Here is a 13804-nt window from a genome sequence, read left to right on the forward strand (position 1 = left end):
TAGGTAGCCTTAAAGTAGAGATATGTACAAAGGTGCCTGGAACTGAACTCAGGTCTTCTGCAAGATCACAAGATCAGTGCGTGCTCTTCACAGCTAAGCCACCACTGCATCCTCACCTGAGACTCTTTGAAAGCTCTCATTTTGTGAAGGAACCAGACACACTAAAACGTTTACAATGAGATTGGTCTGAAATATTTAACAAGGTACTGAAGCTTTTATAAATCGTGTGCATTTTTTTTCCTAATGTTATAAAATCCAAGGACAAAAAAGAAAAAAAAATGTCTTGGTCTAATGGAAAAGGCCTTCTATATGAGCTTACCTCTGAGATAATGGAGTGTGAACAAATGTGCAAATGTACTTCCAAAAGCATCCCCTCTGTATGCCACCTGAACCTGAGACGTGCGAGACTGGAAATTGTCCCCTCTTCTACTCTTTCTGGTTTGCCTGTGTCCTTGTCCTGCTGTTTCTGGCACTGCTTTTCTTCTGATACAAATAGACTTGATTGAGATGAAGCTGGTAAGCCACCTTCAGAGCTACTCATAAAAATAAAAATCAACAAAACAAAGAAGGCTTGCGCATTTTGTACAAATAGCAAAATAAAGCAGAAGCTTTGTGGATAGGTAAGAAATAAAATGTTTTTGTGGCAGGCTCTAAAGAACAGGGATTTACCAGTTGCTGATTCTCTGACAGTGGCTGAGTCTCATCAAAAGCTCATTTGGACTTTGACTGTAAAGAAGAAATGGGGACAGGCAGGTGACCGTCCACAAAACACAAAAGAATGATAAGTACTGTTCTGTGAAATTGGACATATGGCACGTTTTATGTAGAAGACTGGCTAATAATGTAAATAATGCTTTAAAATGGTGTCCAGGAAATAACAGGTTGCCAAGAGATATGTATCAGGATGCCATCTATGTAAATGAAAAACAGTATCATGTGATACACAGGTGCAAACATCTTTAATGACAGACACATATTTGTAAGAAACATTGTGTCAGTGGAAGGAAGGATGGCAAGTTTCTCTTTAACTTTCAAAATCAGACCTGTGACGTCAGCACTGTAAAGTATGGGGGAGAATGTGCAGGGTTTATGCCTTCCCTCAGGCTTACACTACTTCATGATAACAGTCGATACGCTTTGTGAACATTTTTGGAGAAAAGTACAGCAAGACAGATGATTAGACAAAGCCTTTCCTATTAAGCCTGTGTGGTGGTTTCAATATGCTTGGCCCAGGGAATGGCACTATTAGTAGGTGTGACAATGCTGGTGTAGGTGGTGGCCTTGTTGGAGGACATATATCACTGTGGAGGTGGGCTTTGAGGCTTAAGCTCCACCCAGTGCAAAAGAGTCCCTTCCCTCCTGGCTGCCTTAGGATCAAGATGCAGAACTCTCAGCACCTTCCCCAGCTGTAAGGCAGCCCCAGTTAAATGTTTGCCTTTGAAGAGTTGCCTTGGTTATGGTGTCTGTTCACAGCAGTAAAATACAAACCAAGTCATCCTACTTGTCCTATTTCTGAGCTAAAATATACAAACCTGATTACTTCCAGTCTTCAGAGAAAGGAACAATCTGAGTCAAGGCAGAGGACAGACTTTGATGTAAGAAGCTGGTGGCCCTTTTGGCAACTCATGTCCATTTTCAGACGGAAGTGAATCACTGGAACATAATTAGGTTGCATTTCTCTTTAAAAGAGTCTTCACTTTGAACACACTTTTAAATCTTTAAGAGATTTTAACACACAGTCTTCACATGGGTTCCTTCTTTTGGTGTGTGAATGGGAGGCTTCAGGACCATACTTGATGAATGGCAAGCTCTTGTTGCTACTAGAAGCATACACACCCAGGGCTCAGATTCTGGACTACCAGCTTGCACAATTAGAAGTGTTAACTAGATGTGCAAGGTTACAACTCACTTCTTAAAACATCCCTTACAAAAACTCCATTTTCTTTTAAAGTTTCCAATAAGTATTTTAATATAATTCCAACGTGTGTGTGTGTGTGTGTGTGTGTGTGTGTGTGTGTGTGTGAGAGAGAGAGAGAGATGGGGTTGTGCCAGCGAAGGAACCAACAAGCATTCTACTGTCTTTGGATCATGTGAAATTCTTAGCATGAAGAGCAAAGAAGCTCAGCCATTATCAACACCACACTGTAAAATAAGCCTGAGCATTCCATAGCGAGGCCAGAGTCTGAGATATACTGTGCGGTGTGAGGGAGGGAAATTTATCACAGACACAAGTGGTATTACACAGCATGCATTTTTTTTTTTTTGAAAATGCAGACTCCACGTGCAAGTACTAGATATACATCCATAATAAGAAGGCATATTGATCTATAATTTTCAATATTACATCCTTGTATTTTTTTTATTACATGCTATTTTTCAACTAGTGGAGAAACGTGTTTTCATAAAGCTAATATTTATTCTTCAATGTTTATAGAGCTGGTAGTCTATTTCAGGAAATGAGAAACTCCATGAAGTCAAATATAACTTCGTGTCCTATGTACAAAAGACACCAGGACAAGAGAACACTTTTTTTTTTTTTTTTTTTTTTTTTAAATCCTACCCAGGAGCTAAGGCGGAGAGCCATAAATAACTAATACATGGTAATGGAAACTCTTTGTTGTTATTTTTCCTTTTTCATAAATGTGGCTTTTTTCAGATGAGAAATCTTATCACACAGGATTTCTCATTTTATTAGGAAGCAAGAACCATATTCTGCTAGTAGTCTTGGGCTCATCTCCATGCTTTCTGTGTCTTCTAGTGGAAGCTGAGATCCTGAGCATAATCCCACTGTATGAAGTCAGATGTTCCTACCTACAACTGTACTTTCTTAAACCATGATGTCACCTTTCCATCAGACTAGTAAGTAATCTCTGGATTACAGTAGTCTGTGATTTTTTTTTTTAATTTTACATAAAACTCAAAAACAATAGTAGGTAACAATGATTTACTTCCCCCTGGAGAGGTCTTACGCCTACATCATAGCTCTTAAAGAGATGAAGCCTTACCAACGTTTTGTGGGTGGGCAAATTCCTGAAGGTCAAGGGTTTCTTGTCCTTAGTTTTTAATTTAAAACTTGGCTCCAGCTCTTGGCAGAATCAGGAGGAATAGAAGTGGTCAAGTAATTTCTCCACACTGAGAGTGCATGGTGAATGGAGGTGAGCTAGTGAGAAGTATGAGGAAGAGAGAGGAGGGTGGAGTTAGCAGGGAGGCAAGGCAAATCTGGAGAGGTTCAGTCAGAACCCAGGGCCCTGCCAGCTCCCCACAACTGATCTTCTAGTTTTTGACAAAGCCTGAGGCCTGAATGAGAGGGAGCTGAAATGAATCCTTCCTTTTGTAGACTTTCCTCAGATTTTAGTTATTGGTTTTTGTTTTTCCCTTTTCCACTCTTGGTAACTGACCAATTACCACTGTGATATCTGTAAACGATTGCTGAGGTCCAGGCCTAGCTCTTTCTCTCCATCCTCAGAGATGGCCTTTCCCTGTTATTTTCCTCAACTAAATGCACTAATAAGATCTTCCCCTTAACCACATTCTCTAATCAAACAAGCATGATCTCCTTTAAATACCAAACTAAAAGCACTAGTCTTACAGAAAAGCATATCCGGAGGCAGCAGGTGTGCTTCTAGATGGCTGGGAACCGGAAAGCTTGAGCCGTATGATAAAGAAGAAAAGGTCCCAGCTCTGCACTGTATTCAGCTCAGCAACTGTATAATCTGTGCGGAGAGGAATGCAGGTAACAGCAGACCTCCTCTGCCCTGGAGGGAAGATTTAAGTCTAACATAGTGGCTGAAATTATGAGGTGGTGTCGGCATTTTGCTTGTGAAATCCAGAGATTTGAAAAATTCTAAAATGCATAGTTGGTTCAATCTTATGCCACAAAGAATGGCCCCACCCACAGTGACAACGGAATCACCACTAGATAACATTCATTGCCCCTTTTCTTTCTGTATACTCATAAGGTTAAGTGAAAGGCAAGACCTTAACAGACTCAAAACAGGTACAAGTATATGAAGATAAGAAAAAAAAAAAAACCCACCAAACAAAAACAACAACAACAACAAAAAAAAACTGAATTATATAATTTCAGGATAAAGTTTTAGGCAATAACATAAAATGGACCTATCTTCCCCAAAGGAGAAAAGAATGATTAGAAAAATAATGCCATCATGGTTGATGAACATTGTCTCTAAAAGAATAAATTTATTAGTATCACATAAGTTTGGGAAATACACACTTTTTTTTTCTATGAGACAGGTTCAAATAAATAAAGCCAGAGGAGGGGGAATTACAGATTCTCTGATACATCAGAAATGAAAAAATATTGTTGGACTAAAATTAACAACGGGACAACAAGCATTTGTATAGCCTGAGTGGGGCAGGTAACCATACTACAGTCTGCCAGGATTTAATCTGAAAGAAAGAGAAAGCCTGCACAGAGCTGGAACTGCCTACTAAATTAACCAAGTTAACAACAAAGAAAGGCTTTATATAGCTTTACTGAAGAAACTCTATCAAATATTTAAGAAAAACAACACTAATCTTTTTCAAATTCTTTAAGATGTTAAAAGAGGGGATTACTATAAAACCTCTTACAAAAGGGCAGAACACCCGAAGGAAAGAAAATGATTGGCCAGTGTCTCTGATGAGCAGATATCAAAGAAATCCTTATCCAAAATTCAAAGGCACAGAAACAAGATTCTAGAGCAAGACAAGTGGAATCTCTGGTCTGCAAGGGTGGTTCCATATCCAAAAGCCATTCCATAAGACACACTGTGTTAACAATTAAAAGGTATAAAAACCACAGGATTATCTCACTAGATATAGAAAGATACAAGTCAAAATTTAGTGCCCTTCCATGATTTAAAAACAAAAAGCTCATCACTTTAGGTATAGAAAGAAATTACATTAACATAATGAGAGTCATGAATAAAACACACATCCAGGCACCATACTCAATTATGAAAACCTAAAAATTTCCCTTTAAGATTAGTAGCAAGGCAAACATGCCATTTTTGGCACATTCCTATCTGCATAGCAATAAAAGTCCTAGTTAATACAGTTTGGCTAGTAAAAGAAATTGAGAGCATCATTATTGGGAGGGAAGACGTAAAACCACCTGTGTGAGAATGATATCATCTTTATAAAGCACTCAGAGAGTCTCATATAGAACCATCAGAAATGATAAAGCCAACAGTGTCAGGATAGAAAACGAACATCAAAATAGTTTGTTTCTCCATAATAACAACTAACAGTCGAAAAGGAAATTATGAGAACAATCTCATTTACAATAAGACATAAAAATAGTTACGAACAGGTGGTTTAGCTAAATTGACACAGTGTCAAGCTGCCTTCTAAATATTCATGTTTATACCTATAGACAATTGCTACTCTCAGCCTTAACAGGAGAACCCTTGCCTTTCCAGGGGATGGTGGAAAATGTATAAACTCATGGCTGCTTAAAATACCAGGAACAACGTGGCAGCCCAGTCCTACACTAGATACTTGTCCTATACATCCTGAATCCTGGGGAACAATGTAGAAGATGGAATCAGAAGAATGTAAGAGTCAGAATACCAGAAGGCTGTAAATGTTATTCTATGGTCAAGATCCAACCATGTAAGCACAAACTCAGAGCATCTCTGGATGCCTGCCTACACGGGGTCTGCACAAGAATGGTCATGTCTGCAGTCAGGTATCAATGGACCAGGGACTCAGGGAATCTCTCTCTCATGGCAAATCTGTTTGTAGCTGAGAGATTGAGAAAGCAAGGGAATCATCGTTTTCAATTGCCCATTCAGCATTGAACTGATCAGGTTCCAGTGAACACTTCATTCAGTGGTCACACAGATTGCCCCAGTTCAGCTAAATGATACACCAAACACGACCAAAAGTCATGAACATGGGGGAGAGACTGGTAAAGATGAAGGGAGGTTTGAGAGTGTAGGGCCAGAGAGTAATCAGGATATATTAGATACATGCATGAAACTGTCAAACAATAAAATTGATTAATAAAAATATAAAATTAGAAAATACTTAGGAACAAATTTAGCCAAGCAGACAAAGTATTAGAATATTGAAAACTACCAAACACTCCCGAAAAAACCCCAAAGGAATACATACAAACAAATGGAAGTCCTCATGTTTATAGATTAACAGCTTTAATTTTGCTCTAATGTCTATTCTAACCAAAATGATTCACAAAGATATCAGTGCAATCTCTTCAAAACCCCAATGGAATTTGCTGCAGAAATAGGAAAAAAAATCCTAAAATTCATATGAAACGCCGAAGAATACTAATCTCAATTCACATTGTAATATACTTCTTCATATGAAAACAGGCAACAAAGCCATGTCAACCGAAAGAAGATGGTGTGATCCAGACGGACAAGGAGATGAAAAGAACAGAGAGTCACAAATGGACCTGTGTATACTCAGCCAAATAATGGTTTGAGTTCTGGTGGCTACAAAATAAGGGAAGGAAAGTCAGTCTCCACCATCAGGTGTTAGAAACCATGGAAAAGAATGAGACGAGATGATCTTCTATCTTAAAGTATACACTAACATCAACCCTTGACTGAAGAAAAACTTAAACCCGAGGCCATCTCCCGAAAAGCCCTCAAGTAGTGTACATGTACAGACAGCCCCCACAACACTGTCTCCAGCTACATTTTTTTTAAACACATGACACCAAAAATAGAGTGGGGACCAAAGCAAAATGGACTCGTGGGATTACATCAAAGTAAAACCCCTCTGTGTAGGGGCAGAAGCCACGGGCAGAGTGAAGACACCACACGTACTATGAGAAGGCACGGGCTTACCACCCATTCATCTCGGGGTTAATTCATAACCCATATAAGAACCCTGGCCACTCAAAAGCCAAAAGGGAATGATCTTTAGCCAGAAAAAAAAAGCTAAACGATGGGAAGAAAGAGCTAGAACAGATATGTAATGCTTAACATGTCTACGTCATCAGGCAATCAGGACAAAACGACCGAAATCTGTCACCTCTCACCTATCAAAAGGGATGTCATTAAAACAGCAAAAAGAACGGGTATTGCTAAAACACGCAGATACTGTACTTCTCTAACACTGTTGTTGTAAGTTCAAATGTTAATAATCGCTGAGGAAAACAGCACAGGAACCTTTTCCAAAAATTAAAAATTGAGTTACCTAATGCGATCCTACTTTTAAATGCCATACTATTTATGTATGTAAGCACCATACAATCCTACTTCTAAATGTGTCCAAAGAACTGAGAAAAGAGCTTTATGGAGACACTTCCACAGCTTAGTTACTGTTCATAATGTCATTATTCATAATAATAAACATCTAGACCCCACAAACTATCAACAGAAAAACAAAAGAAGGGAGGGACTGGTAAGGTGTCTTAGTGGGTAATGCTCAGTGGGTTGAGTTTGAGCCCCAGAGCCCACTTAAAGGCGAAAGGAGAGAACCAGCTCCACAAAGGTGTCCTCCAACTTCCATATTCATGAAATGGTATACGAGCCCCACACCCATTATGGACACATGCTCAAACACAATAATAATCAATACATGTTTTACAGTGTGACATATGCCCAGAAAAGACTACTATTCTGCTTACAAAGGAAGACATTTTGCTAAGTGAGACAAGCCAGTCACAGAAGGGCAAGTGACCACAGTTTGGTTCAGGTCAGACTTTTTTTTTCCTTTAGCTCTGCTCACTCCGACTTGGCCCTGCTTGCTCCAGCCCAAAGGTTTATTTATTTATTATATGTAAGTACACTGTAGCTGTCTACAGATACCCCATAAGAGGGCATCAGATCTCATTACAGATGGTTGTGAGCCACCATGTGGCTGCTGGGATTTGAACACAGGACCTCAAGAAGAGCAAGCAGTCAGTGTTCTTAACCACTGAGCCATCTCTCCAGCCAGTGGTCAGACTTACGGAAGGTTAAAGTGCAGTTGGGGCTGAAGCTATGTATATATGCAGAGTTGCCTTTTTAGTAGGTACAGAATTTAAGTTAAGATGACAAACTATTATAATTCTCAAAGAACATATTCATGATATAGATAAAGCTATCCGTGTACCTAAAATTGTACTAAAGGGGTAGATTTCACATTTTCTGTATATTTAAAATCACAGATCCATAAAAGGAAACAACATCTTAGGGTGTAAAGGCTTAAAAGCAGACACATGAAGGAGAATCTGGCTTGTGGATGAGGGGAGGTGCATCCAGGTGACCCCTGAGCCCTCAGGTGTATCTGTTTCTATGGATACAGTCCTCAAGGTCCAACAAGCTGCCAAACCACAGACTGGGGAGGAGTGGAAAATGGGGGCAAAACTTCCCAGCAATCCTGGCTTCTTAATCAATACCCACAGTTGTGCTCTACAATGCAGGCTAATGGAAACTCTCAACAGTGAACGGCGAGACGGGAAACTGGAGTTTAGCCCAGGATTGCAGTAAAATTTGTTCGGATTTCTCAATAGAAACAAAAGAAATAAAAAAGTAAAACACAGTAAAGGTCTATTAGGGAGAAGATATTTGTCACCTTGGACAGAATAAAAGTCCCACCAAATGAAATAAAAGCCTCTGGGAAAAAGATGTGTTATGCTAGGAACTAGTGTGTGGTTTCTCGGTGGTTCTTTAATTTAGTTTCTGTCCACTCCCTGTTCCGGGCCTTACCTTATACACTCTGATGCTTCGTCCAGCTATGAAAGATGCATGAACTGAATCTAGTGTTTTCCAACAGTGCCCTCAAAATAAAAGTATTTTATTTGGTGCTATCTCAGAGGCACACATACTTCCGGATGAAAGCTGTGCCCAGCTAACAACCTTTCACCTCGAGTGAGCAAAAGCATTGCTAGCTTTTCAAGAATGCTACATACACACGCACACAGGCACACACTCACACAGGCACGTATGCACACTCTCTTACACAAGTGTTCCTTATCATTCAAGAAACATAAGGTGAGTACCTCCTGGTACAACAGATTGAAGACACTTGGTCCACTGAGATTCCACATTTAAAAATGTCCTGGTGATGACATTAGTTAATACTGACTAATGTAGTTTTGATTTCTGATATTTCGAAGTGCATTTTATCTGTGAATACTAGCTGATTAAAAATACTTGGCCAAATCTGATATATGGTCACACCTAATATAAACTAACGAAATCTACTCCATTAAGAGTTTGTAAACCTAGAAATGAAATTTGTTACAGTCAATGTGGAACCTGTGTTATGCCGAATATCTTCACAGCATCACATAGAACACATGATGATGAGAATGAGATGTACCACGGGACACTTCCCTTTATTCATGTCTATCACCCGGTCAAAGGCTCACAATTCACACATGATCTACTTGCAGGGATATTTTTGAAATGCATTACCAGTGTAGTTTTTTTTTTTTTTTTTTAAAGAAAAATCCCTTAAAATTAACAGTATATTTTGTAATAAAAATGGAAATAAATAACACAAACCTTAAAACAGCCTGTGAAGAAGAAGATGGATATCTGTCCTTTCAGGGTCTTGATTGAAACAATGTATGCATAAAAGTGCTTTACGGAAGCTGTTCAAAGGAAGTCCCACGGAAGACAGGATGGCTCTGACATGCCAAATGCTTCTGGAAGCAAAGAAAGGCACACTGTTAGGGAATGTTTCCAGGACCAACTGCCGGTCCCAGTTTCCAGCTCTGAAAGTACATTCAGTATGCTTTTTATTAATTTCTATTAATTTTGTACCCAAATCATTTAATTCATAAATGGTGATGTGAGACACAGAGCTTTCAACATTGTATTTAGAAACTGCAAAGAGCCAGGAATAATTTATGATTTTACTTCTCCATTTCCCCTCATCTCATTGGGCTCAGACTGAAGAGCCTTGGGCAGGCTGTGAGCATTGGGGAAGGGCCTACTCTCCCCATGTCTATAGGCATGGGTCTGGGCAGGGCCATCGTATGGAGGGGAAGACTTGGGGACATTCACCCTGTACCAAGGAGGAGAAAAACAGACAAACATCTTGTTGAGCTTAGGGCTAAGTCCTGTTTCTACTAAAACCCAAGGGCTTCAGGCTGGTTCTGGCTGCATTTCACTTCGTAGCCTATGAGATTGAGAAAACTATTTCATAAACACAACTGATGAGAGGCACATGACCTCCCAAGATACCAAGTTCAAATATTCCTAAATTAATTATGAAGTTGTGTTTCCTAATTTGCTTTAGGTTTATATCAAATATTGTCTTATTCTGTTAGGCCCTGTGAAAAGCAGACAACCAGGCTCAAGCAATGCTTTCTTTCCTTCCAACTCTCCTAAAGCAAACAAAGAGAGTTCCTTGGAAACCAAGTAGCTCCCTGGTGTGACAGTGTAGTTTGTGTGCTCTGCTATGCCAATAATGTCAGCACAGGCTTCTCGCTTCCACAGGTCCCATTGTGTGACTCATGGTTTACTTCTTTGGGCACAGATGGGGGTAGAGCCTACATCCTCCGAGGCTGCCTGAGTGCGGTAAGCAAGTGGCTACCACCACCTGAGTTGACTGAAGGGGTCTAAGTAAGGTCTGACAGGGCTCGCTCTAGATTTCTGTTTTCATCCTCAGTCAGTTAACAGCATGGTTCTGGTACCCACACACCCTCACAGTTTGGTCCCCACCAGCTGTACCCACCCCCGACTTAAGCGTGTCTCAGAAACAGCACCCAGGAACTTAACACTTCAAACGATCCCTCATTGTGCAAGTCTTCCATGTCTTGTACTTTTGTCTGAGTCTCGGAACTTTAATGTCATTTGTACCACATTTGGGAGGTTCCCCCGAACATCTAGAAAAATATAAAGCCAGGATCACCACACAAATGATGGAACAGAAGGAAATGGTTCATAGCGCTTTCAAAGTCGGAAAGTTCTGGGATATTACATGGGGAAGAAAAGAGAACAGAGTGAGTTCAACTATGCAAGAAAGAAGGAGGAACTTGACAGAGAGAGAGGGGGAGAGAACAGAGAGTCTAAGTTCTAAAAAAACAAAATAAACAGACCACACAGCAGCTAACTTTCTTTTTCTTTCTTATTACCATTTAAACACAATCTAGCATTCAAATTCAAAGTAAAATGCACAGATCTGCTTACAAATACATACATACATACATACATACATACATACATACATACATATGAACAGTACTCACTTAGCCTCTATATGAGTGAGTCAATTAGTAAGTTGTAAAATTTAAGAAATATGGAAATAGTAAGACTGTCCTCCCCCCATTCCCTGAAAACGTAGTCTCACAGAGGAGTACAACTAAGTCGGTACTAATGAGAATGAGATGCAGAGTTCAACTTTCTGGAAAGTTCCATCATGGCCATGGAACTCAAACTCTGTCCCACCATTTCCCCCTACACAACCCTTTTCTGGAAGGTCATTTTGAACATTAAGGAAGATGATCGCATACATGGAGAGGTGTGAACCTCATCATTGAAGGATAATGCACAGACAGGGCGCGGCTGCTGGACTGCATAGAGACATCACTCAAGGTATACCTGCTCAGAAACCTCAGAGGGTTTGAGGTTCCTCCTGTCAGAAATAGGGGGAGCCAAGAAGGTTCAGTAAAGAGAGCAGCATTCATGATGAGCCATTAGGAGCCAGGCATAATAAAGTTTAATATCTCAGATGTTACCAGAAAATTAGGGACTCTACAAGAAAGCAGGTCCGTCAAGTCTGACATTGTTTTCTTTGCCACAAGAAAGGTCATGAATGGAGCCAGGGGAACACGTATGCCTTGCTGCTTAGAGATACAATATCTTGCAGGGACCTGTTCAACTTGGCACTAATTCAAAATGACACTGTGGTTCTAAGTGGGAATTGGCAAGCTTTAGACATGCCATTTTTAAGCTTAGGCTCAAATTTAAATTATAGGGTTTGTGACTCAGATCTTCAATGTGACCTTTAACAGGTATTGTTCAAGAAAATGTGGTTGTCACTGTGGAGAGAAAGCACGCGCCCCCTTTACTCTGGGAAGTATAATAAAATGTGCTCTATTTTATTAAGGACAGAGACTGCAACTCACCAGAAGCAAGGAAGACAAAGGCTTTACTTTTGTATCACTCATTTAAAAAACAAATTTAAATTTATTAAAAATTTCATTTGCCTTATCGTACTAATGAATATTCCTATTCCTTCTCTGTCTGGACTTGGATTTGAAAGAACCCTAGCAAGAATCTTATCATTTCTAGATTAAAAATACAACTTCACTGTTGTATTTTACATACACCCATTCTCAAGGACTCACCTAAGCCACACCACCGTTTCCACACCGCAAGACCACACTGAGCAGAAGAGTAAAAGGCAGAGTGGCTTCAATTTTTTCTCACCTTCTCTGCCCCCTAAACCTGAGATATTGGCCAAGGACAGCACTTTAATCATTTTTCTTGCAGATATGACATCAGTGAACGGTAGTGACTTTAAGATGTGACTGAGTCTTGAGGGTTTCCTTCCTCCATCCTTAATAATGGGGTTAGGGCCCTTACAGAAGATGCTTTATTGTGTGTGAAGGAAGGTGATGTTCTGCAGTTTCCATGTGAGGACACAACATCCTCTTGGGAGTAAGGAAATTCTTACACAGTACAGCTCCCAGTCTGTTTTATTTTGTTACAATATCTCAAATGGAAGAAGACAGCATTTACACAGGAGTTCACAGAATTTTGTTTATTGCCTTGCTTGTTCTTTTACTATTTATGTTTATTGTCATGCTTGTTCCTTGACTATTTGCATCTATTGTATTGCTAGTTCCTCAACCTAGAACTGACCTTAATACTTGCATGTAATTAAAATGGAATAAAAGCAAAAAGGAGGAGGGGGTATAGGATGGGTGTTTCTAGGGAGGGAAAATGGGGAAAGGAGAGGGCACCCGAGTTGTAAATAAATAAAATATCCAATTTACAAAACCAGACAGAACCATAGATACTTTTCAGACTATACTTCTCCTCCTTTTCCATCTTTACCAGATTAAGAGAGAGGCCAGTGGTTCTTCTTTCTTCATTTCTAAGCCATGCCATCATTCTCTATGTATCACTATATACTCTCAGCAAGATTTCCTTCTTTATTGTTCTCTTGACAAAAGCCAAACCATTTGCTATCCTCTCAAATACATGGTGGTACATATGCAAATAAAAATGAAGCATAAATAACTTTTAATGTCACTCTATGTGCATTCCACTACTCAAGAATCCATGAAGGCATCCTATTTTCTCAAGATCCTGATCTAAATTCCTTGTTGGAAATATGTGTTCTTGCATCTCTAGCCTTAAAGAGTATTCTGAGCCAAATCTCTGGATTTAATAGAAACAGTCTACTAGTTAGAGGAGAGTGAGCCTTCAAACCTGGAGTCAGCTGACCCAGAGAGGATGGAACCTCTACAGCAGGGACTGAGGTGGTCCAGAGGACACCACATGTTAAGAATCATCCTGTTCCTATTCTCCCTGAAAGTGTATCTGACCTACTTGGCAGATAGGCCACAGTCCTCCATAACTGGATATGTGCAGTCTTCTCTGCAGGGGCAAAGTATGGTACCTAGGAGGGAACTTCGAGTGATTCTTGAGGTGTCTAGAGCACACAGCTACAGAAGTGGTTGTTTGGATTACCCAGTTACAAAGCACTTGGGTTAATAGACATTTGAGAAATGGAACAGCAAGATCTGGTAACAATGGGATGGATTCCCTCATGTCTAAGTCTGGTAAGGACTGAGGTAGGAGGGCAGACTGTGACCTGTATTCTCCAGCTGCCATATTCCCCACCACTCCCTACCCTCTTTCCCAGTGAGGTCATAACCTGGTTC

General features: G+C 39.9%; 1 protein-coding gene across 6 annotated transcripts in view; it reads right to left on the bottom strand.

Moving 5' to 3' along the window:
- Positions 1 to 13804, bottom strand: part of Enox1 (ecto-NOX disulfide-thiol exchanger 1) — a 547589-nt gene that overhangs the window by 261253 nt on the left and 272532 nt on the right. For 4 of the 6 annotated variants that reach the window (XM_034498830.2, XM_076930694.1, XM_076930695.1 and 1 more), the window contains exon 5: positions 9468 to 9610. The gene's annotated coding sequence lies outside the window, so the exon portion shown is untranslated. The remainder of the gene's footprint in view (positions 1 to 9467; positions 9611 to 13804) is intronic. The other 2 variants (XM_076930693.1, XM_076930692.1) reach the window with 1 other exon arrangement.

The sequence above is a fragment of the Arvicanthis niloticus genome, chromosome 3 (assembly GCF_011762505.2).
Source record: "Arvicanthis niloticus isolate mArvNil1 chromosome 3, mArvNil1.pat.X, whole genome shotgun sequence".
In the NCBI taxonomy this organism is placed as follows: Eukaryota; Metazoa; Chordata; class Mammalia; order Rodentia; family Muridae; genus Arvicanthis; species Arvicanthis niloticus.